A 22,378-nucleotide genomic window follows, 5' to 3' on the forward strand; every position below is an offset into this window, starting at 1 on the left:
CGGTGCCATTTCGGTTTGAATGCTTTTGAGCAGGCCGAAATGCACTCTTCGTTAGGGATATTTGTGTATAACGAAGACACATGCAAGGTAACTAACAGAGAAGATAAGGGAAGATTTTTTATTTCCCCAATTTTCCGGATGAAATCCGTAGTGTCCTGCACATAGGACGGTAGGGCCGAAACGAGAGGTTGGATGAGGAGATCCACGAATTTGGAAATTTTTTTCAGTCGCTGTACCATTACCCGATATTATGGGCCTCCCGGGGTTGCCTTCTTTGTGAATTTTAGGCAGAAAATAAAAGCGACCAGGTTTTGGGTCGTTTTCCAGGAGGTTTTGGCCTAACTTGCGGTCAATGGAACCGTTAGAGACTATCTTTTGGATGACTCTTTTCACGTTTTGTGTGATTTCTTGAGTAGGATCAGAATCTAGGAGTTTGTAGGGTTGAGGGTTGCCGAGTAGTCTGTTGGCTTCCTTTCTGTAGAATTGTTTGCCCATAGCGTCAATTGCAGAACCCTTGTCGGCTGGCTTGATGACAATGTCATCGCGCTTCTGGAGTTCATGAATGGCCTGTCTCTCAGTTTTGTTGCGATTGTCGCGGAAGTCTGGGGCGGAGGTGTGTGTTTTAACATCCTCTTCAATGGCTGAAATAAATGATTCAAGAGGCACACAATGGGCCTTGGTTGATTCCACGAGCTTTTTGGCTTAACATTGGAATGCAAGTCGTTGGTTTGTTGCGTGGTGTTATTGCCATTTTCGTCGGCAAAAAATTCACGGAGACGTAATTTGGGATATTTAAGAAAATAAGAGTTTCTATTTTAACCCCTAATGCAGGATTGGGTCGATATCGACCCAAATAATCATTGAGTTTAAAAAAAAATAGTACTCAGCCACCTTACATCCTACAACATTCATTAAGGTATTGAAATGTAGCTAAGACCATACGTTTGTGTATAAAACAAATAAAAGGGGGGTAACTGTGATTTTTTTTTTTAGTGGGTGGGGCTCAAGGTCAAAGTTCAATCTGAAAATGACGTAATTTGGCTAAAAATCGATGTTCGCTTCATAAAAATCGTGACAGAAAATAAGAGTTGAACAACCCCCCCCCCATTATATTTGGTATAAACCCTAACATGTTTTGAACATATTCTGAGCATTTCAGGAATATATCTATAGAGAGCTCTGAGAAAAATGCAAATGTCCTTGAAATTTCCTGTAATTTGACACCAAAATCGTCCAAATCCGTTCATTTTTGAGAAAAATCTCATTCCCGAACGCTTCAACCTACGTACGTGTTTTTTTTTCTTATTTGAGATGTTTAGGCCACTGCAACATTTGTAATTGATAGTTATGGCATAGCGCCCTCGCATTCCTTTGTAAGTCGATAGCAACCGCCATTCTTGCGCAATATTGTTTCATTGAATGTTTAGTGTACAGTCTCAATGGACTGTTTCGTACGGGTACACTTTCAAATAGGCCGTGGCCCAAATTTACGGCCCAATAGGCCCTAAAGATGTGGGACGATTGGTCAGATACCATGATGAGGTCCAGGACCTTCTGGTCGAACCAGTTTATCAAGGTTCGGTCCTTTTGAGGACCCAGAAATCGTAAGTCAATAGCGTTGTTTACAAAAAAAGGCTAGGCTAGGCCTAACGTTATGCCAACGTTAGGCTGTAATTTTCGAAAGTAAACAACTTTTGTACTAATTGAAATCAGTCATAACTCTGTCAATCCTCAACAGATTTCAGAAAATAAGGTATCATCTGAAAGAGCAGAACCTTTATCATACAATTTGAAGTCAATTTTGAAGTCATTAGTGATTTTATTGTATTTTGGTGTTTTCCAATTAAAACAAAAGTAGGATGGTGACTTCGAAGTTCGCCCACTTAAGACTTAAAACACCCCAAAACTAAATCTTCTGGTATAAATCATTTGAAAATATACTTCATATGGTGGGAGAATTTTGTTATAGTACGATACACGGCCAAACTTTCTTTCCTGCAAACTGTTTTCACGTTGTTTTCCAAGAAGATTCTTCGTGATTGTGGAACTGGTATTTCTTGCTAGAGTATTGCGAATTTCGGCCACGCAACCTACAGTGTGGGGCTGGTAAAAATTGGTGGCGCTGTTGCTCTTTCAGTAATTATAACAGACTTCATAGATCTTCGTCATTTTATTGACAAATATGTAAGTAATTTCTTGCACACGGGTCATTTTGGAGAGAAAATAACTGTAGCTTCGTACTTTTTGGTGAAATTTGGCTCTTCCTGTAGGTTTTCATGGTGAAAATCGTGTATTTCTTAGGGTGCCCGAACTTCGCAGTATGGCGAACTTCGCAATACTGACTATACATCCTAATTTGCATATTATAATTTGCAATTTTTATAAAATTATCAATTCCAAATTTTGTTCTCTATTGATCTAAATCAACTTCCTAATAGAGAAGTTGTCCCTAACCTTTATAAGCCAGCCCTAACAAGATAAGTGTTAACTGGCAAATTTACACGTAACGAAACAACGCCCCCATATATAAGCAGTTCTTTCTGTGTTCGGTGGCAGGGCAGTCGATCGGATCGTATCATTGCTATCCCAATAGCCTACATTCAACGTTATTTTATGTGGGCCTAGCCATGTAGTCTACAAAGTAAAGTGCCGCAGGTTACCGTAAACGTTGCCCATTTGAAGTGGGCTTTTGGAACTTTGGTGGAGTATATGCATTGTAAGTAAATTCCTTAAAAGTGTTCCGGATATATTAATAAAATTTAGAGTAAATATCTTCATGCTGAACACAAATAAAGTAAGACCATGGTTAGAGTTAGAGTAGACTAGGCTAGGCCTAACGTTAGCCCTAAATTGGACCTATCAGTATTACTGGCTATGGTAAATCACAGCTGCCTGCTACTGCCTTTGCTGATACTCGGAATATAAAATGTGATAAATAAATTTAAGTATATACTTGTAACAGACTGGTCAACCTACACATTTTGCAGCCTGGTGATCTTCCAGATCTTTTAAAGTAAAGGCTTAATAATTGACGCACCTCCAAATATTACTAGGCCTACTAGTATAGTCAGTATTGCGAAGTTCGGACACCCTAAGAAATACACGATTTCACCATGAAAATCTACAGGAAGAGTCAAATTTCACCAAAAAGTACGAAGCTACAGTTATTTTCTCTCCAAAATGACCCGTGTGCAAGAAATTACTATATATATTTGTCAATAAAATGACGAAGATCTACAGTATGAAGTCTGTTATAATTACTGAAAGAGCAACTGCGCCACCAATTTTGTCACCAGCGCCACACTGTGGGTTGCGTGTCCGAACTTTGCAATACTCTAGCAAAGAAATACCAGTTCCACAATCACGAAGAATCTTCTTGGAAAACAATGTGAAAACAGTTTGCAGGAAAGAAAGTTTGGCCGTGTATCGTACTATAACAAAATTCTCCCACCATATGAAGTGTATTTTCAAATGATTTATACCAGAAGATTTAGTTTTGGGGTGTTTTAAGTCTTAAGTGTCCGAACTTCGAAGTCACCATGCTACTACTATTACTACTATTACTATATTAGCCTACTAATACTGTAGCTACAGTAGTACTAGCAACTATACAGCAGGCAACCATAACTTTTTGCAGCCAAGCAGAGTTAAATATTTCATGAGTTTGAATCCATTTCAGGTATATGCTGATCAACTTGTGTTTGTGCATGTTTTGGGCATTTGGAAATCTTACTCCCTGAAAATAACCAACATTACCTCAATATAATACCACTAATCTCTGGGACCTGACCTTTCTGAGGTTAGAGGCTCAGAGCATAGCAAACAGCATCCAAAGATAATGGATGTTTACTTAGGCCTTCACTACAGTAAGCTTATCGACAGATGTGTCAATTTAGGGGTATGAAAGAACTTGCATTCGTGCGATGCAATTTTGAACCATTTCACGAAATATAAATCTTTGGGTATGTCTCAATCTCTCTGCCATAAAATAAGGCAGTCAGAAAGTCACAACTCCACAAAAACAGATACACAAGCAACGGAACACTACAGTAAAAGAAAGGGCCTGATAGATTCCATAAACGAGTTACAAAAGTAAAAAATGTGAAAACGTTTGCCATCTCAGTACAATATTCATCCCCACAATATTCTCTATATGTGTTAGTGTGCATCACTTAGCCCTGTGCATACAGTAGTAGTGGTGTGTCATTGGTTCTGATTCAGAGAACTAAGTCACACAGGGCCTCAGTGTAGCAGTGTACAACAATTTTTTGTAACATGAGTTTTTTCCCCCTGCACCTATGGGATGAATCATGGCTGAAGGTAAACAATTGAGTATTCATTTTAGAATAACAACGAAATCATGGCTAAGTAATTTAGGCATTTTGATATTAACGTTATGATGTGAGTGGTGTTAATAGTGCTGAAGTAATAGCTTGATCAAAAGTATTCCTCAAAGTCCCACAATGCCTTCACAGGGTGACCTACTGTACAGTCACTTGAGCACTTAGGAGTTTTTGCGAAAAGAGCAAATTCCTTGTCCAAAATTGCTAGGTTTGATCCAGTTTTACGGAGTCCCATAACAAAAAAACACAGTCTGTGATATATCAATGGAAAAGTGTAAAGATTCAATGTAACATATTTGAAAGGATTAGAGTATGTTGAAAAACCACCAGCTATGCATTTTAAGGAAATAAACAGTACCTCATTGAACCTTGCATTGTGTTCACACTAATGAGTTATGAAATTGTTATCAGTGTCTTCATCATTAAAAGCTATTAATTAGGTTGATCAATGGTCTCACATATTAGTGCAATCACAGAGGTTAAATTTCAATCAGGTTATAATGCCAAGGGAATCCAGACCTACTTCATAAAAATAAAAAAATTCATGACTCCTATAAAAATCATTCATGATAAAAACCAGCATACATACAGTATGTGCAACTAAAGTAGTTTCATATTGGGTATCATGTCCAAATAAAAGCTCTTGATTGTATTCAGTTTTCATACTTTTAAAAATGATCATCTGTGTGCAGTAATTTGGTGTTAGTAAGTAACATGAAAATGCACAAAACTAATGTTCAACAGGCACTAGATAGTTCTCATGTCCATAGCACAAACCAGGGAATTGTTCCATTACAACTCTCTGCACGAACAGGCTATTATGATCAGAGTTGTTATGGAACAAATAAAACTCCCTTGTATGATGTTAGCACTGTACTATGTGACAAAACACTTAAATGCATACATGTGGTAACATGTTGCTACTGTATGATCCGATACTAGCTGGTTGGGTGTATAAATAGATCACCATTATGCCAACTGCATTGCACATGGTTCCATTATGTAATAAGTTTCATTTTATGAATTTGTCAATCTGACATGTATGCTACTGCATATGTGTAGGCTGCATGTACAACTTATTGTATCTTAATAATATACAGTAAAAACTATTGAGAACAGTGATAAACAACATTTTCAAAGTGACAGTTGGGGATCTAAAAAGACCACTGAAAGCCTTCTGTAGCGATATAACATGATACTAAACATTATATATCTCTGCAAGCTAGTGTACCCTGCTTTGAGATGTATGGTTTAAATAAGGTTTTCACAAGTTTGCCCTGTTGACCCAACCACTGGCCTAGACATACCAATAAATAGATCTATCCATGCTTCAAATTGAGTTTTCACAATTTGACCATTTTAACCTAAATTATCTTTGACCTTCACCAAAAACAATAGGCTTCTTGTACTTGTGATGCATCTATACATACATACTGTACCAACTATGAGATCTGTCCAATAAAGGTTACTGTCATGAGAAACTGTGTTTACAAGCTAGGATCACAAACACAGTACTCCTACCAATGCACACGCACACATATGCCATCGTGAGTGGGAAGTTTCAACATAATTGAAACCAAACATTAAAAATGAACTCAGTCATAATGCCAAAGTCTGTGTACACGAGTAGTCCTGAGCTTAAACCCCAAATGATGCGTTGAGGGACTAAATGTACCGGTACACATAGTCTAGGGTGCATGCAATTTTTAAGTAAATGAACTGCATGCGGGATGAGGCATTGAACCATGCATGAATACTCAGTCAATCTCTTGAAGTGATTGCATGCTAAATTCCTGGGTACAACTTACATACCAAATAATAGATCAATATTCAAACTTAGTAGTGTGGCATTTTTCTCAATTGTTGCATATGCGGTTTCCATGAAAAAAGTGATAGATAAATTAACTAAACTGACATGAATATTGGACAACATGTACACTAAGTATTGACATCAAATAGGGAACTGCACTGTCAAGACTTCCACTTGCAATTTATGAAACAATTATCTGGACTTATTTATGTTCATTCTCTTGTCAGAAAAGATGGCTTAAATTTGGCACAATTTGAGGAATGCATGAATGCAGAGTGAGAACACCACAGCAGATATGCTCCACTTAATTGCAAGAAGTACAGGGCTGCAATTTCAAGGTCGACACAGGATATCAAAATACTGTAACTTTGAGCTGCTGGTTCATGCTGATCATGGGATGCAGCGAGAAATGGCTTATATGGAAATAAGGAGCTCCCACAAGCATATATTGCAAACATCCCCAGTTGTCTTTAATATTCAGTAAGTATTGACTGTGAGATATATTTTAAATCCCTATGACCTGAAGTTAGTTTTCTAAAGTCTTCCCTTTAATATCCTCTAAGTCTGATCAACACACGCTATACATAATATAAATTTACTGTACTAAGTTTCAACACGAACAAAGATGATGAAAATTTGCTGTTTATTTTCAAAAACTGTAAACGATCTAAGGCAACGGCTAACAAAGTAATGTAAGAAAGACTTATCACTTCCCACCAAGTCCACTGCCAAACCTTTTGTTTTACTTTGCTACTTCCACCATCATAGAATGTTATCAGAATTGAAATGACTTTATGTGTAGTCTTTGAAAACCAAATGTACTGTAAATCTGCCATCTGGCAGGCTGGATGAATTGTAGGTAGGATTGTGAAGCAAAGACTTGAGGTGTTAACACACCATCACATTTTAACCTTGATTATGATGTGTTTATTTGTACCTTTTGCAACAATGTCAATATCAAAATGTGAGGCTTTAAAAAAAATATTTACATGGAATGTACTTCAGTGAAACTTTGACATATGATTGAAATGTTGTTTTGGTTTGTTGTAGGTTAACAAGAGCTGGTGGAATTTCTCCACAAGAGAAGGAAGTACTGTCATCAATAAAATCTGCAGACAGAAGAATATTTTTACTGAAGATCAAAATTTTCAATGAAAGGAAAGGCTTTCGATTAAAATTGGACAAACAACTTCTGTAGATACAATGAGGACTAGATTTATATGTCATTGCTTGGAGCCAGGTACGGTGCATTCTATGAGTTTGAATTTTTCTTTTTAGTTTCTGGACAGGTATATGACATGCAGCATACAAATTAAAATTTGTTAATGAATTTTCTTCCTTCACAGCATCATAAAATTCATTATTAATAATCCATTTATACAAATTCTTATGTTGCTGTATTTCAGAATAATTTTCGTTAGTAAAACAAAGATTTTAATCATATTCATTGCATTAACTATTATTCATGTAACTCCCTTACTTCAGGGCAGGTCCAAGCTATTGTATCCCTACAAGCCAAATTTCAAACTTTACTGAAACACCCTAAATGTGGTGTCATGTTAAAGCTGAATTATTGAAGTTTCAGATTTTAATAATTTTTTTGAATTTTTTTGCCTATTCAAACAATTACAGCCAGCTAATTTGCATAAATTCAAATTGCAGTGTGACGTACGGGACATTTGGAATCCTATTTCGCTGCCAGCAATATGAACTTATTGAATATAAGTTATGTGGGACATGATACACCCTTCCTTCCAATAATTTTGACATATTATATGTGGGGGTTCATCAATTAAATATGCTAATTAGCTAGTGTCCAAATACTGATGTCCCGTACGTCACAATTTTCAGCACTTTTTTCAAGTTTTGATATGGAGGAACAATTTTTTTTTTGGTGATATTCTATAAAGTTCTGATTAAGAACATTGCTCAACAATATCCATCCCCAGAAAATTGAAATAATATTCACTGCAAATCTAATTATCAAATTTAAAAACGTGACGTACGGGACAAAATGTGACGTACGGGACATAGTGTGATGGAAACCCTGTATTTATACATAATAAACATGCATGGGCTCCATTGGGGACCTCTACTGGAAACCTTCCAATGCTTACAAGTTTATTTTGTTGAAAGCTGGTAGTTGCAACTTATAATCCCTGCATGCCTGAAGAGCACATCATGGCACCAAAAAAACTATTGACTGATGACCACCAACAGCCCGGGTGTTGTTTGACTATTGGAAAGTCAATTGTGCTTGTGGGGGATACAGAATCATCTACAATGCTATTCAACATTGACATTGAATGCATTCAATGTCCTCAAGGACGACTTCAAGAATGTTGAGTTTGCATTTCAAAATTTCGTAGGCCTATTGTGAAGTGTGACTATGATAATGTGCAACTATGTTCTTGTTCCTGAACTTAGATACTAGTAGACATTGAGATTTTTAGTTACAAGTGTAGAGTTCGCTCGCCCAATTTTGCATAGGACAATCACTCATGAGTTTGTTCAATAACCAGTATTAGGTCTATAGAGTTTTCTTTGTTGTACTATGTAGTTTCATAGATGGACATTACATGGCATTACTGTGGACATTTTGGTATACAGGTACTTTGATTTTTGAATGGGATGAATCATGTTTCAACTTCAGGGTCATTAGTGGGGAGTATGATACAGTGTTGTACAGTATATACCAATTTTTAACAGTTTTGCACCAAAACTTTGCATCTTGAATCATTTGTGGTCTAACAAAGCAAGAATTGATGTTCTGACTATTTGGTCTGGTAACCAGTATTAGGTCTTTAGAGTTTTCTTTGTTGTACTAGTTTCATAGATGGACATTACGTGGCATTACTATGGACATTTTGGTATATTTTGAATGGGATGGATCATACTGTATTTCAACTTGAGGGTCAATAGTGGGGAGTATGATACAGTGTTGTACAGTATACATACCAAAACAGTTTTGCACCAAAACTTTGCATCTTGAATCATTTGTGGTCTATTAAACAAAGCTAGAATTGATGTTATGAGTATTTGGTCTGGTAACCAGTATTAGGTCTATAGAGTTTTCTTTGTTGTACTAGTTTCATAGATTGACATTACGTGGCATTACTGTGGACATTTTGATATATTTGAATGGGATGGATCATATTTCAACTTCAGGGTCAATAGTGGGGAGTATGATACAGTGTTGTACAGTATACATACCAAAACAGTTTTGCACCAAAACTTTGCATCTTGAATCATTTGTGGTCTATTAAACAAAGCTAGAATTGATGTTATGAGTATTTGGTCTGGTAACCAGTATTAGGTCTATAGAGTTTTCTTTGTTGTACTAGTTTCATAGATGGACATTATGTGGCATTACTGTGGACATTTTGATATATTTGAATGGGATGGATCATATTTCAACTTCAGGGTCAATAGTGGGGAGTATGATACAGTGTTGTACAGTATACATACCAAAACAGTTTTGCACCAAAACTTTGCATCTTGAATCATTTGTGGTCTATTAAACAAAGCTAGAATTGATGTTATGAGTATTTGGTCTGGTAACCAGTATTAGGTCTATAGAGTTTTCTTTGTTGTACTAGTTTCATAGATGGACATTACGTGGCATTACTGTGGACATTTTGATATATTTGAATGGGATGGATCATATTTCAACTTCAGGGTCAATAGCAGGGAGTATGATACAGTGTTGTACAGTATACATACCAAAACAGTTTTGCACCAAAACTTTGCATCGTGAATCATTTGTGGTCTAAAAAAGCTAGAATTAATGTTATGAGTACTTGATGTATGTGTAGAGTAGATAAATATTTTACGCATTCCATGTTTTACGTGGAATGATCTCACAAGTACAGTCACTGCTCTTTTCCGTATCCCAGAAAGAAGGAAATATGGCATAAAATTACCAATGACATTGTTCTGGCATATCCAAATTAATGTTTTTATGTAGAAATCAGCTTGTTATGGTATATTCAGGAATGAAAATATGAGTTTTCATAGTCAATTTGTATATGGACAAATTGTCCCGTACGTCACATGTCCCGTACGTCACAGGACAATTTTCATTTGTGTAACCACTGTACTGGAATGGCTTCATATTTTTTTTCTAATACGTTACAGCTTAGCCCTTGGAAGGTTAGGCTATTCACTAGTTATAACAGCTTGATCACTGCCCTCCTAATTTCAGAGCGATTTCAGCTTTGCTCTTTAGTAAAAAAAACACAAAATTCTCTGGTCCCGTACGTCACACTGTACATTAATTAAGATGGGACCTAATTAAAGCAAGTGTAGGAAATCTTCATGAGTTTGTAATAAAGAAGCAGCAATAACAAATATGAAAACCTGAAAAAGTTTCTGGAAAATAGATTTTATATAACTTTTAGACAAATTTAAGTCTCTGAAATGTCCCGTACGTCACAGTTCAAATAGCTTGGACCTGCCCTTCACTGTATCAAATAAAACATTGTTTCACCAATCCATTATTCCAGTTGTTATACTGCTGGGAGGGGAGACACCAAGGTCTTTTAATACTTCAGTTACACAATTAATGCTAACTAGATGCTCAATAATGCTTCCCACTATGGGGATGTTGGGTCTAGCAAAATTTAAGTCTAGTGGACCCTCAATGTAATGAGCATCCTCCCCCCCCCCCCCCATGTTGGTACTATACTTTTGTTAGTGAAACTAAGAGTTTCATCCTAGTCATTACATTGAGGGATGCTCTTTATTAAACTCCCTTACTTAACTGCAGCGTATTGGTAATCAACTATTCTAGTTGTAATGTTGCTAGTACTGTATTTGAGAATCCTTTTGTTAGTGAAACGAAGAGTTTAATGCTATCCATTACATTTAGGAGTACTCTCTAAGTGTCTACCTTCACAACATCATAAAATAAATTATTAACAATCCATTATCTCTTTATATTTATGGCAGAGCTGTAGTCGAGTCCAATTAGCCAGAGCCCGATCCAAGTCCGAGTCCATCTGGTCTGAGCCAAATACAAGACCCCTCAAGTCCGAGCCGACTCCAGATACCAAAGATCACCTTTGGTAAAAATTCTTGAACTGTTATGATAATTATGCACCCAGGAGGAAATTTACCTCATGCTATAATTTTTTCGAACCAGATAAGTGGCAGCAAGCTCTTCCTGGTTCATAAATGTTATAAAACTACTGGGAGGGGAGTCACCAAGGTCCTTCAATACTTTCAGTTACCCAATAAATGCTAACTAGACGCTCAATAATGCTTCCCACAATGGGGGTGTTGGGTCTAGCAAACCTTAAGTCTAGTGGACCCTCAATATAATGGGCATCCCTCTTGTTGGTACTGCATGTGGTATCCTTTTGTTAGTGAAACTAAGAGTTTTATCCTAGTCATTACATTGAGGGATGCTCTTTATTAAACTCCCTTTCTTCACTGCATCGTATTGGTGATCCATTATTTCAGCTGTAATGTTGCTAGTACTGTATTTGAGAATCCTTTTGTTAGTGAAACGAAGAGTTTAATGCTATCCATTACATTAAGGAGTTAACTTTCTAAGTCTCTACCTTCTCAACATCATATAATAAATTATTAACAATCCATTATCTTTTTATATTTATGGCAGAGCTGTAGTCGCGTCCAATTAGCCAGAGTCTGAGCCAAGTCCGAGCCCACTTGGTATGAGCCAAATCCAAGACCCTTCAAGTCCGAGCCGACTCCAGATATTCAAATATGATCACCTTTGGTAAAAATTCTTGAACTGTTATGATAATTATGCACCCAGGAGGAAATTTACCTCATGCTATAATTTTTTCGGACCAGATAAGTGGCAGCAAGCTTTTCCTGGTTCATAAATGTTCAGCCCGGGCGCTCAACTTTCAAACCATGCAGGGAGAGGCAAAATCATTTTCAAACCACGACCACCGCCAGGTTAGAACGTGCTTGTGAGAACCCTGCTCTACTAAAAGTGATATTCTAGTTACATTTAGGATTGCTCATTAAGATTTTCAAATCATCATCATTGTCATGGTTGCTACTTTTTCTGATGTCATCATCATTTGTGAATTATTGTTATTGTTGCCATGTTACATTTGCCAGTATCAATTTTGCTTATTGTTCCCTCAAAATTGCAGAGTAGAAGGAAGAAATGTTAGCTAATAGTTATTATACCATATGTTCTTGCAAGGGCGTAGGAACCGGGGGGGCGCCAGCCCCCCAGTGAAAAATATGGGGGGCGGAAGTATCGTTCCGTCCCCCCCCCCCGCTCCGCAAGTCAGAAAACCCCTTTTTCATTTCCAAATGAGAAAAAAAATCTCATTTGAAGCACCAAATTGCATCTAAGGCCAGGTGAAAATGCAAAATTCTTTACAAAATGGAGTGGGTGTTGAAGTGTGCTATATTGCACCAAATTGCATCTGAGGCCACCTGGAAATGCAAAAAAAAATCCAAAGGGGAGGGGGACACCCCCTCCCCTTAGACCCCTCCCCCAGGCCGGCCATCAGTCTTCAGCCCCCCCACTCAAAAGTACCTTCCTACGCCACTGTGTTCTTGGTCTCTAAATTGTTTACGCTGAGGTCAGTATGAACGAAAGTGTTTGTAATAGTTTTCCTTTCTGTTAAAGTATTTTCTGAATCATTTCATTAATTTTATATTTATACTGGAATTTTCAGTAGGTGTTGGCTTCATTGAGGGTCAAAGGCTACTCAAGGTCAGTAGAGTAACATAGAGCATCTAACTCAACAAGGAAAAGTTGGTAGTCATATGTAGTGCATATAGGTTTCTGACATTGAGTACTATTCTATAAATTTGTACAGTATAGCAGAAGCCCATGTGAGATAACTAGATATCTGAAACTGAAAGCCATGTTAACATGATAGTTCAATATTGGAATGATGAATGGAAATTTGTATGCAGGTGTACCATGTGCTGAGTGCTCTTAGCCAAGTCAAAGGTTATTTGAGGCCAATATAGGTAAAATTTGAAAACCTTCATGATCCCATACTATCTAGTATCTGACTAGTAGCTGCTTTAATAGCTGAGTCTTAGGGCAATTAATATATTTATCAGAACAAGTAATGTACCTCAAAAGACTTCTTAAGCTCTTTTGAGCCCCATTCAATATTTCAGTGTATTAACTTCATCATTCTTTTAACAAATTTACTCAAAATTGCTAGTTTCATGTTCTGGCAATGAACCTTTGTCATATCATGTTGCATGAGTGCTGTAACTGGTTTACAAGCTTGCAAAAGCCTTAAAAGGAGGATAGGGTGTTGGGATAAATAGTTCAAAATAATATTAACAAAATTGTACCATATTTTGCTTTTCTTTTTTCCCATATGTTGCCACTGCTTGAATAAGACTAGTTGATAGGACTTTTTGTGAGCTCCACCTTTGACAACAAGGTACAGTAGACTTCAACTGCATGTTGTTGGCAACATCCTAGGAAAGTTTCAATAAACACAGATGTTTCTATAAATGAGGAATCTGATGAACATTCCAATACTTCGAGTCTTTATTGGACATTTCAGCATGAGGCAATAACCAATTCTGCTATCGTTACATACTGTAGGTCCTTCATAAAATGCCACTTAAAGAACTGTATTACTTCCTTGAGAAGGTGAATTTTATTGTCAAATACAACATCTGTCAAATATTTAGTTTCCCAACCTGTCCACCCCCCCCCACCCCTCCATTTATCCGGAGTAGTTTACAGAAACTGGGACAGAACATTTTTTGTGGGAAACAAGGTTAAATAATGTTGTTTGAGGTATTGAGCATTTATCTATATGTCCCTTTCGAATCTAGATAGGAGGAAGTAGCAAACAATGCAAGGAAAACATGAAGTTCAAGTGGATGCTTTAATTGCTTTTACCCAAAACATTGCTATATTCATTGATAAATATAATCCACTTCAAATTCAGTACCGTTATACAACATGCAAAAGAGTTATGATATTGATGTACTTTCTGAATTTAGACCATTGCAGGTGAACAAGTTTAACATTGGTTTTTAATTTGACTGTATGTAGAAAACAGCGGTTACATAATGAACCTCAGATACAATGTCGTGTAAATACATTTTACTGCTAGGAGCTGTTTAACAAACAGTGAAAGAAAAATTTATTACTTGACTATCAAGAGATTCGCAGAACTCCACTCCTTCAACAATATTTACAGTGGTGCAGACTTCAAAGCAGTGCAAGGGCAACAACTGCCTATCTCTTTAAGAAATTTCCAAGTGCTTTCATTTCTAGCATTTGCATATGTTCAAAAGCAAAATGACAAATTAAAAGATGTGGTCTTTTCAACATGTTACCACATCTCCCCCCCTCTCTCCCCCATCAAAAAAGTATTGCATGTACAGCAGTAACCCTTTTTGTACATGTGCAATATATGGGGCAGAGCCTTATTCATGACTTGACCAAGCCCTTTATCCATTTGAATAGCACAAGTTATGTCAGTGGTATTCACATCAATGCCTCATAGAAAATGTGCCTCATGGTAAATTTTCTAGCTTATAGCATGAATGTGAATGAGCTGAAGTTGTAAAGGTTGCTTTGTTTATATATTTCTGAAAGTAACATGAAATTTCATATTGATTTTTAATGAAAATATTTGCATTTATCAGTAATAAACAGAAAGAAGACAATGATTTCTGCTATAGTGTCTTATCTCTGCCTCTTATGTTAAAATTGTGTTCATTGGTTGGTCCTTGTACTTCGAACATATTGCTCCCTAACTCAGCAAACCCATATTCGATCTGAAGATGCTAATTCAGACAGCTTACTGTTCTAGCAAGTTCTCGACCAATTATATTGATGAATTTGCATCATTTTGGGTGTCGAAAAAATTACATGTGCGAAAAATATATCATTCATTGGTCTGCATGGTATCGAATCTCCATGATGACCACTCATGAACGACCCTTCGACCGCGGACCGGCAGTAGGCTATAGTTGCTGAAAAACCTGACGTGACATAGCGCATAGGCCGAGATATGTCATGATATTTCAAAGCAACTTACCAGATTGTCTTTTTTCTTCTATTTCCCTTAACTATTTGATGACCATATCAAGACATGGGGATCTCAAAATAAAGGATGTTGTGAAACTTTAGAGCAGCTTACAAGGCCTGGGAAGTGTTATTTCCAACGATCTAGGAGGTCTTTATAGCTGAAAATTTCCCGTACGCTGAGCGCCAACCCATGGTGGCACTCCACTCAGGTAGTAACAAGACGCCCTCCCAGGAATTGGTCAAGCCCCCCCCAAGCTCCCACCCCCTCCACTGGAACAATCCTGGCTACGTCACTGCATGTACCACAGGTTTATCTGATATCAAAGTGAAAGCGGCTTTCCACAAGAATAAAGAAAGCATATCTACATTTTTGTGTAACACCTACACAACTCAATCCCCACGCAAACAAGACTACCTACGTATAGTTTTCATTAAGGATTCCAATAATTCCTGCAATTTCCTACCAATAACATATGGAAAGTCACTCCTGTTATCGTGGCGGAGCTAGGGGTATTGGTAAGAGGGGGTGAGAATGGTCTGTATGGGCGCTTTCGACTTTATCTAAGCGGAGCGCCACCACAGGTTGGCGCAGAGCGTACAGAAATCTTTTGAGTAAAGATACTCCCTATATGGCCGGAAATGACCCTTTCCGGGCCGCGAGTTTTTTTTATGCAGGTAGGTTCGTACTATTGTGTATATTGAATAGCCAATCACAGCCAAGTTCATTTTGACGTCATCAAATATGACAAGGAAAGCATGAAACACTTAATATTTAAAGTCGATAAGTTCAACCTGATGTGCTAGCCTGAGCATGAAACACTTAATATTTAAAGTCGATAAGTTCAACCTGACGTGCTAGCCTGATGCAACAACAATGCTGCAGTAATCTCTAGCGAAGCTATTCCTTTAGCTTTAGCCATACACCGACTAAATTTTTAGTTTTTTAATATGAAATCTGTGTTCGTTCCAAAATTTTGGAAACCTGGTAAGAATTCTTTGCCACAAATTTCCTATCTTAGTGATCTTCTTAACGTATCTTTGTGCATACGAATTGTTCAGGGTGTAGTTTTGCGAAATTTGCAGTTGACACAAAGTATTATTACTTAGACAGTCATTGAAAATTGAAATAATAACAGACCTACAAATTGTATCATTAAAAGGCTGATAGGTTAGGCCTAATAATCATTATTCTAAGTTTTGCCTTCACAGCTTCAGTGACACACATTACAAAAGTCTCAAAGATCTAGCATTTATCTAAGAAAGAATCAGAGGAACATTTTTTCTTGTTGTATTTGATGTGTTGAAGACAATACTGTATTTGTATTGAGTTCACAGTAAAGGTTGCACTTAGGAAGTTATAAAAATGCGAAGAAATGAAAAAGATTTCTGAACAAAAAATGCTTGGTTTGGGAGAAAATAAAAGATAAAAACGAGCTAATGACAACAACAAAAGTTTTCGGCAGATGTGAGATTCGAACTCACGATGCTCATACAGCATCAGATTGACATTGTTTACAAATCTTACTGCTTTAGAGCGAGTGACACGTGCATATCTGATGACGTCAAAATGAACTTGGCTGTGATTGGCTATTCAATATACACAATGGTACGAACCTACCTGCATAAAAAAAACTCGCTTCCGGGCCTTGCTAATTTGCAGATAAACGAAGAATATATAGGTGTCATCGCCAACAAAATGTGACAAATGTCAATAGGTAGATGAGAGCGCCATAAAAAAGTCAATAATCGCGAATAAGTAAAAAAAGTGATAAATAGCTGAAAAGGGCGCCAGCAGTCCATATGAGTCCGTTTGGGGGGGGGGTGCATCCGCCCCCTGACTGTATTGACGCCCCGCCACTGTTGGGAGCTCAGTGTAGGAAGAGAAGGGGGGAGAGGGACGGTATTTTTTAAGGTTTGGGTGAGCGTCTGCAATGATTCGCAGGGGCGTATCCAGGGGGGGGGGCGCAACAGGCGCGCCCCCTATTGGCCGTCACCCAAAAAAAAAAAAGTTTAGCAAAAAAAAAAAAAATTGATGACGACCTTTATGTGAGATGTCGGTGATCGCTCAACCCCCCCCCCCCTCCCGTATGCTTTATTTTTTGTTTGCCAAAAAAAAAGTTTCTGGCGAAGTTCGGCGGCATATTAGTTTTAGAAACATAGATGGTAATTGTGTTTGTATTATCACTATAAACACTAAATGACATGCCAGCCATACTAAATTGTGCATTTTGTGTCCATATTTACTGGAAATGTTGCTTATTATTAAGGTCGAAAAATGGATCACATATGGCCATGGGCGGCGATCCTGGGTGGAGGGGGGATATATCCCCCATGAAAATGGGTGGAGGGGATGTAATGCACCATATCCCCCCCCCCCCACCAAATGCCAGGGATAAGAATATTTTCATGCCTACATTTATGCATCTTCGTTAATGTACGGCTCTTTTTTAGCTTCATTTCTCGCCTACCATAAACGCAGTGCGATCTTTTCAAATAAAGCGTCTTTATAAAGCAAAAATAGTTGACTGTAGGCTTCATTGGCCCTATAACAACAAAATGTATTATTGCGCCCACGGTATTGATATAGTACATATATGCACCCTCATAGTATTCATATAGGCCCTATAGTAGGCCTACACACGTACATGTTCCCTCGAACAGCTGAGAATCTGATGTAACCAGGGTAATGCTTAATACACGTTTCACCTGGATGCCCTAGCAATCGGTACCTAGGAATGTAACTATGTGTAATTGTGTATTGCATGTGTATAGGCCTATAATAGCCTGCATGAGGCCATTTTCTTCATCGAATAATATAACAGAGCTCTCGAACATTCTAACGTTGCGCCTGAAACAAGATTGACAGGGGCAATTTTCCCAAAATAACACCCGAAATTAAAAAAAAAAAGTATTTTGGATCCTGATTATGAGATATTTCGGACATGACATCCCTATTTTAAAGTTGGGTATATGCCGCTTGGAAACCTCGGGAAGTGTCCCTACGGATGCCGTTTAGTGACATTTACATAATTTGTATGTAGTAGGTTCCGTAGCTCTTTTGTGGAAAAAATTTGTAATATGCTTAAAGTTGGTAGTTCATCCATGCTTTAGATTAATGAGAGACATAGATCATCACGTTTATTTTTAAAAATCTGGGTAATAGGTACTGTAACTCTTTTCTTGGAGAAAGCTTGGAATATGCGGATAAGGAAGAAAGTTTCGAGTTCCTCCCACGCATTAGATAAATGAGGGACCTAGTTCATCACGCTTTGCGAGGATATCTTCTTCCTTCTCTTTTCGAATAGTGCCCTGAAGTAACGAGGCAGGGGTGTGTAGTCCTGCTCCCGGGACCGCAATTTAACGTCCCCTCCGAAGGACGTGAGTACCGCTTCCCACGTGTAGCCACTTTCCTACCACGAGAAAGGAGCGGGGTGAAAATTGGTGTCAGTGTCGACACCGAGGTTTGAACCAGGGACCTCAGGTACTGCAGACGTGCACTCTCCCGTTCTGCCACCTCACCGCTCCGAGGTTCATGATATGATATGATACACCTCGTATTACGCTTCCACCCGAAGGTGCTTCAGCAGACTAAGGAAATCCTTAGTCGGAAATTATTGAGGTTCCAAGTTTTTGTCGTGGAAGGACACCGGCGAAACTCGCCTTCTCTTTTCGAATAGTGCCCTGAAGTAACGAGGCAGGGGTGTGTAGTCCTGCTCCCGGGACCGCAATTTAACGTCCCCTCCGAAGGACGTGAGTACCGCTTTCCACGTGTAGCCACTTTCCTACCACGAGAAAGGAGCGGGGTGAAAATTGGTGTCAGTGTCGACACCGAGGTTTGAACCAGGGACCTCAGGTACTGCAGACGTGTACTCTCCCGTCATTCTCAAGTCATTTAATGGACCTGACAGAGAATACCCAAATCTGAGGACACTGATTGGTCAATTTTTGTGTGCCACAGTGTTGAGGCACAGAAGCTATGCCTTATGTGTGCTAGTTTATATAGTTCTTTTTTCATTTTAAAGGCTTTTAGGTTCTCCCTAATAATGAAAAAAGAATTAATTGTTGTCTCCTCTCAAATATATCAGGGATTCCATGAAGGAATTCTCTATGTATCTATCCTCTGCTTGTTTTTTTTTTAGGAAAAGAGATGCATACTATAACATATAAGAATAGCAGTTTGTCTCTCTTCTTTATTCAACTCATATCCACAGGTAATTTATATTGCCAACATTAAGATATGAATAGAACAAAAGGTTTGTCATATCAGTATTGCAAAAATCATGGGACAAAATCATGGAAAATTGCTGTAAATGTACCATCATGTTTCATAGTGTGACCCATATATGTTCTACTGTGGTAAAATCATGGTACAATTATGGTAAATTTACCATAGTATAATTGCACCATATAGTTTTACCCTATTTTTACTGTGGTTAATCATGGCACAATTGTAGGAATTTCACATATGTAGTTTATGTACCATATAAACTTACCCTACTTTTGCTACAGTAATATCATGGTAAAACTATGGTAAATTTACCGTAGTAAATGTACCACGCTTTTACCCTACTTTTACAGCGGTAATACCATGGTAAAACTGTGGTTAATTTACCGTAGTAAATGTACCGCACTTTTACCCTACTTATACCACCGTAATATCATGGTAAAACTGTGGTAAATTTACCATAGTAATGTACCACACTTTTACCGCGGTAATACCATGGTAAAACTGCGGTAAATGTACCGCGGTTGATTTTCCAACAATTTTACCACACATTTACCCTATTTACCACACATTTACTATAGTTTACCGCGGTAAAATTAGGGTACATTTTTTGCTGGGTGAAGAAGGGTAGGGCAGGATGGGGGAGGGATGATAAATGACGATGTAACCAGGGGGCTGATAATTCGTTCAATAAGAGATTTGAAAAAATATATATATATGTAAGTTTATATCATTACTGCCTGCTCTCACTGATTTCTTTCAACCCTAAGTTACGCTTATCGGAAGACTATACGCCGATAATACAATTCTTTAACAAGGAGATGCTTCTAATTTATTAAACTGTGTAACTTTCACTAATCTATTTGGAAAAAGTATGCTTTTAAGTTGAAAGACTCAGGAAGGATCAATTAAGTAGAACAAAGATCGTTGCGTGCTGCGTGTAACGATGAAGTTTCCTACATTGGGATGGAAGAGTATCACTGTGTAAGATTGAGTGGGAAGTTAAATGACGGTGTAACTGAGAAATTTAAAAAAAAAATCTTAGTGATAAAATCATTATTGCTTGCTCTTTGCTGATTTAACATTAGAATAAGTGTCTCTAATCATTAGATATTCCTTTAACATACGAGGTTCGATTGGGGAAGGGGGGGGGGGAGGGGGATACTAGACGAATTGACGGGGAAGAAGATTGGGAGCCAGTGGCGGAGCTAGGGATATTGGTCAGAGGGGCGAGAAATGACCCTTAAGGTATAGGTGTCATCGCCAACAAAATGTGACAAATGTCAATCGGTAGATGAGAGCGCAATAAAAAAGTAAATAATCGCGAATAAGTAAAAAGTGGTGAATAGCTGAAAAGGGCGCCAGCTTCCCATTTGAGTCCGCCCCCCCCCCCCCGCCTGACTGTATGGACGCTCCGCCACTGCCTGTTATGACATTAGAAACAAATACTGATATGAGATGAGTGTGGTATATACCTACTGACGACTGATAACAGTATTATAGTGCATGTTCTAGCCTATTGACATCGTATGAATCTAGCAGACAACGTACAGGTACCGTCTGGTACCATTATCCGTTTTGAGTGCTATTTAGGGGTTCTAGGACAAAATCCCCCCAGACAATATCCCCCTGACCAGGTGCGTATCCAGGGGGGCGTTGGGGGCGCGCGCCCCCCGGGTAAGGAAAAGAGGAGAGAAAAAAAGAGAAGACAAAAGGGAAAAAGAGGGAGAAAAAAAAGGAGGAGAGGAAGGAAGGGAAAAGAAGAAAGAGAGAAAAAGGAGAAAAGGGGGAAGTAGAAGATAAACGCCAAGACCTTGGGAAGAGAAAGAGGAACAGTCATAATTACAGCGCTGATCCCTATTATATACACAGGGTAGCCAGTGACAGATCGAAGATTACAGAGGGGACGTGCGCCTCACCCTACCCCTTACACCGACAACTCCATTTTTAGCTCATACCAGCATGCTGGTGTGAGCTATTGTTACAGTGCGGCGTCTATCACTCTATCCGTCAACAATTGGTAAAACCGCTCCCACTCACACAGTATTTAATGGAATTTCATGAAACTTGGACACAAGGACCATTGGGTATAGGGCCATTAGAGATGGTCCTAAATTTGGGGTCAATGGTCACCTGTGGGCCGTAATGGGCCATTTTGTGGAAATACGCAAAATGCTTCTTCTCCTACAGATTCCATGGTACAATGAGGGTTTGTCACGATAGTACTATGGAAGTTTTACCCTCAGGGTGTTCATGAATTTGAGATCAAAGATCAACTAGGGGTCTTTTGTGGCCCGGGCGCGATTTTTTTTTCCCAAACAGGTTTGCAATTACGGAGTTTTCCGCCAATCAGATTGCTCGTGACGTCAGCATCAATAATGGGCATCGCTTCGAAGTTCGAAGACATACACTGAGTTACACACTGACACTTAATTAAGTCTAGTTACGGGGTTTCCCATCAAACGCCCTACTTTACATTTAATGCTTGAATCACATGTTGACCTTACTTATGATACATAGGGCCTACGCTACATTCTATTGGGTTCGTGTTTACGTTATTCAAGATTTGTGAGCCGTTCTACTGCAATCGGAATTCGTCGTGGAATGGGTAGGCCTTACACTAAAATCAACTTCACGAGTCTTGAATGAATATACGCAAACAGTTTAGTGTATAGTCAAGGCATCATAATTGACGCACCCCGTAATTGACGCACCTTCAATTATTACTAGCAACGATACAGCAGGCCACCTAAACTTTTTGCAGTCAAGCAGAATTACATTTTTCATGAGTTTGAATCCATTACAGCTATTTGCTGACCAAATTGTGATATTTTTAAGCTTTTAACACCCTCCCCCCAGTTTTGCACGTTATTTGGGCATTTGGAAATCTTACATCCTAAAAATAACCAACATAACCTCAATATGATAAGACTACTCTCTGGGACCTGACCTGTCTGCGCTAAGAGGCTCAGAGCATAGCAAACAGCATC

At 38.3% G+C, this 22,378-nt stretch overlaps 1 long non-coding RNA gene across 3 annotated transcripts; it reads left to right on the plus strand.

Annotated features, from left to right (window-relative positions):
- The first annotated feature begins 1,039 nt into the window (after positions 1-1,039).
- LOC139978083 (uncharacterized) lies at positions 1,040-14,798 on the plus strand. Of its 3 annotated transcripts, XR_011796908.1 has the most exons (6): positions 1,065-1,604; positions 2,557-2,716; positions 6,381-6,633; positions 7,204-7,393; positions 11,104-11,219; positions 11,777-14,798. It is a non-coding gene; the product is annotated as an uncharacterized lncRNA (long non-coding RNA). The 3 variants fall into 3 exon arrangements; XR_011796906.1 differs by having other exon boundaries at positions 1,040-1,604; positions 2,557-6,633; XR_011796907.1 differs by lacking the exon at positions 2,557-2,716 and having other exon boundaries at positions 1,083-1,604.
- The last annotated feature ends 7,580 nt before the right edge of the window (positions 14,799-22,378 follow it).

Source organism: Apostichopus japonicus, chromosome 12 (genome assembly GCF_037975245.1).
Source record: "Apostichopus japonicus isolate 1M-3 chromosome 12, ASM3797524v1, whole genome shotgun sequence".
Classification (NCBI taxonomy): Eukaryota; Metazoa; Echinodermata; class Holothuroidea; order Aspidochirotida; family Stichopodidae; genus Apostichopus; species Apostichopus japonicus.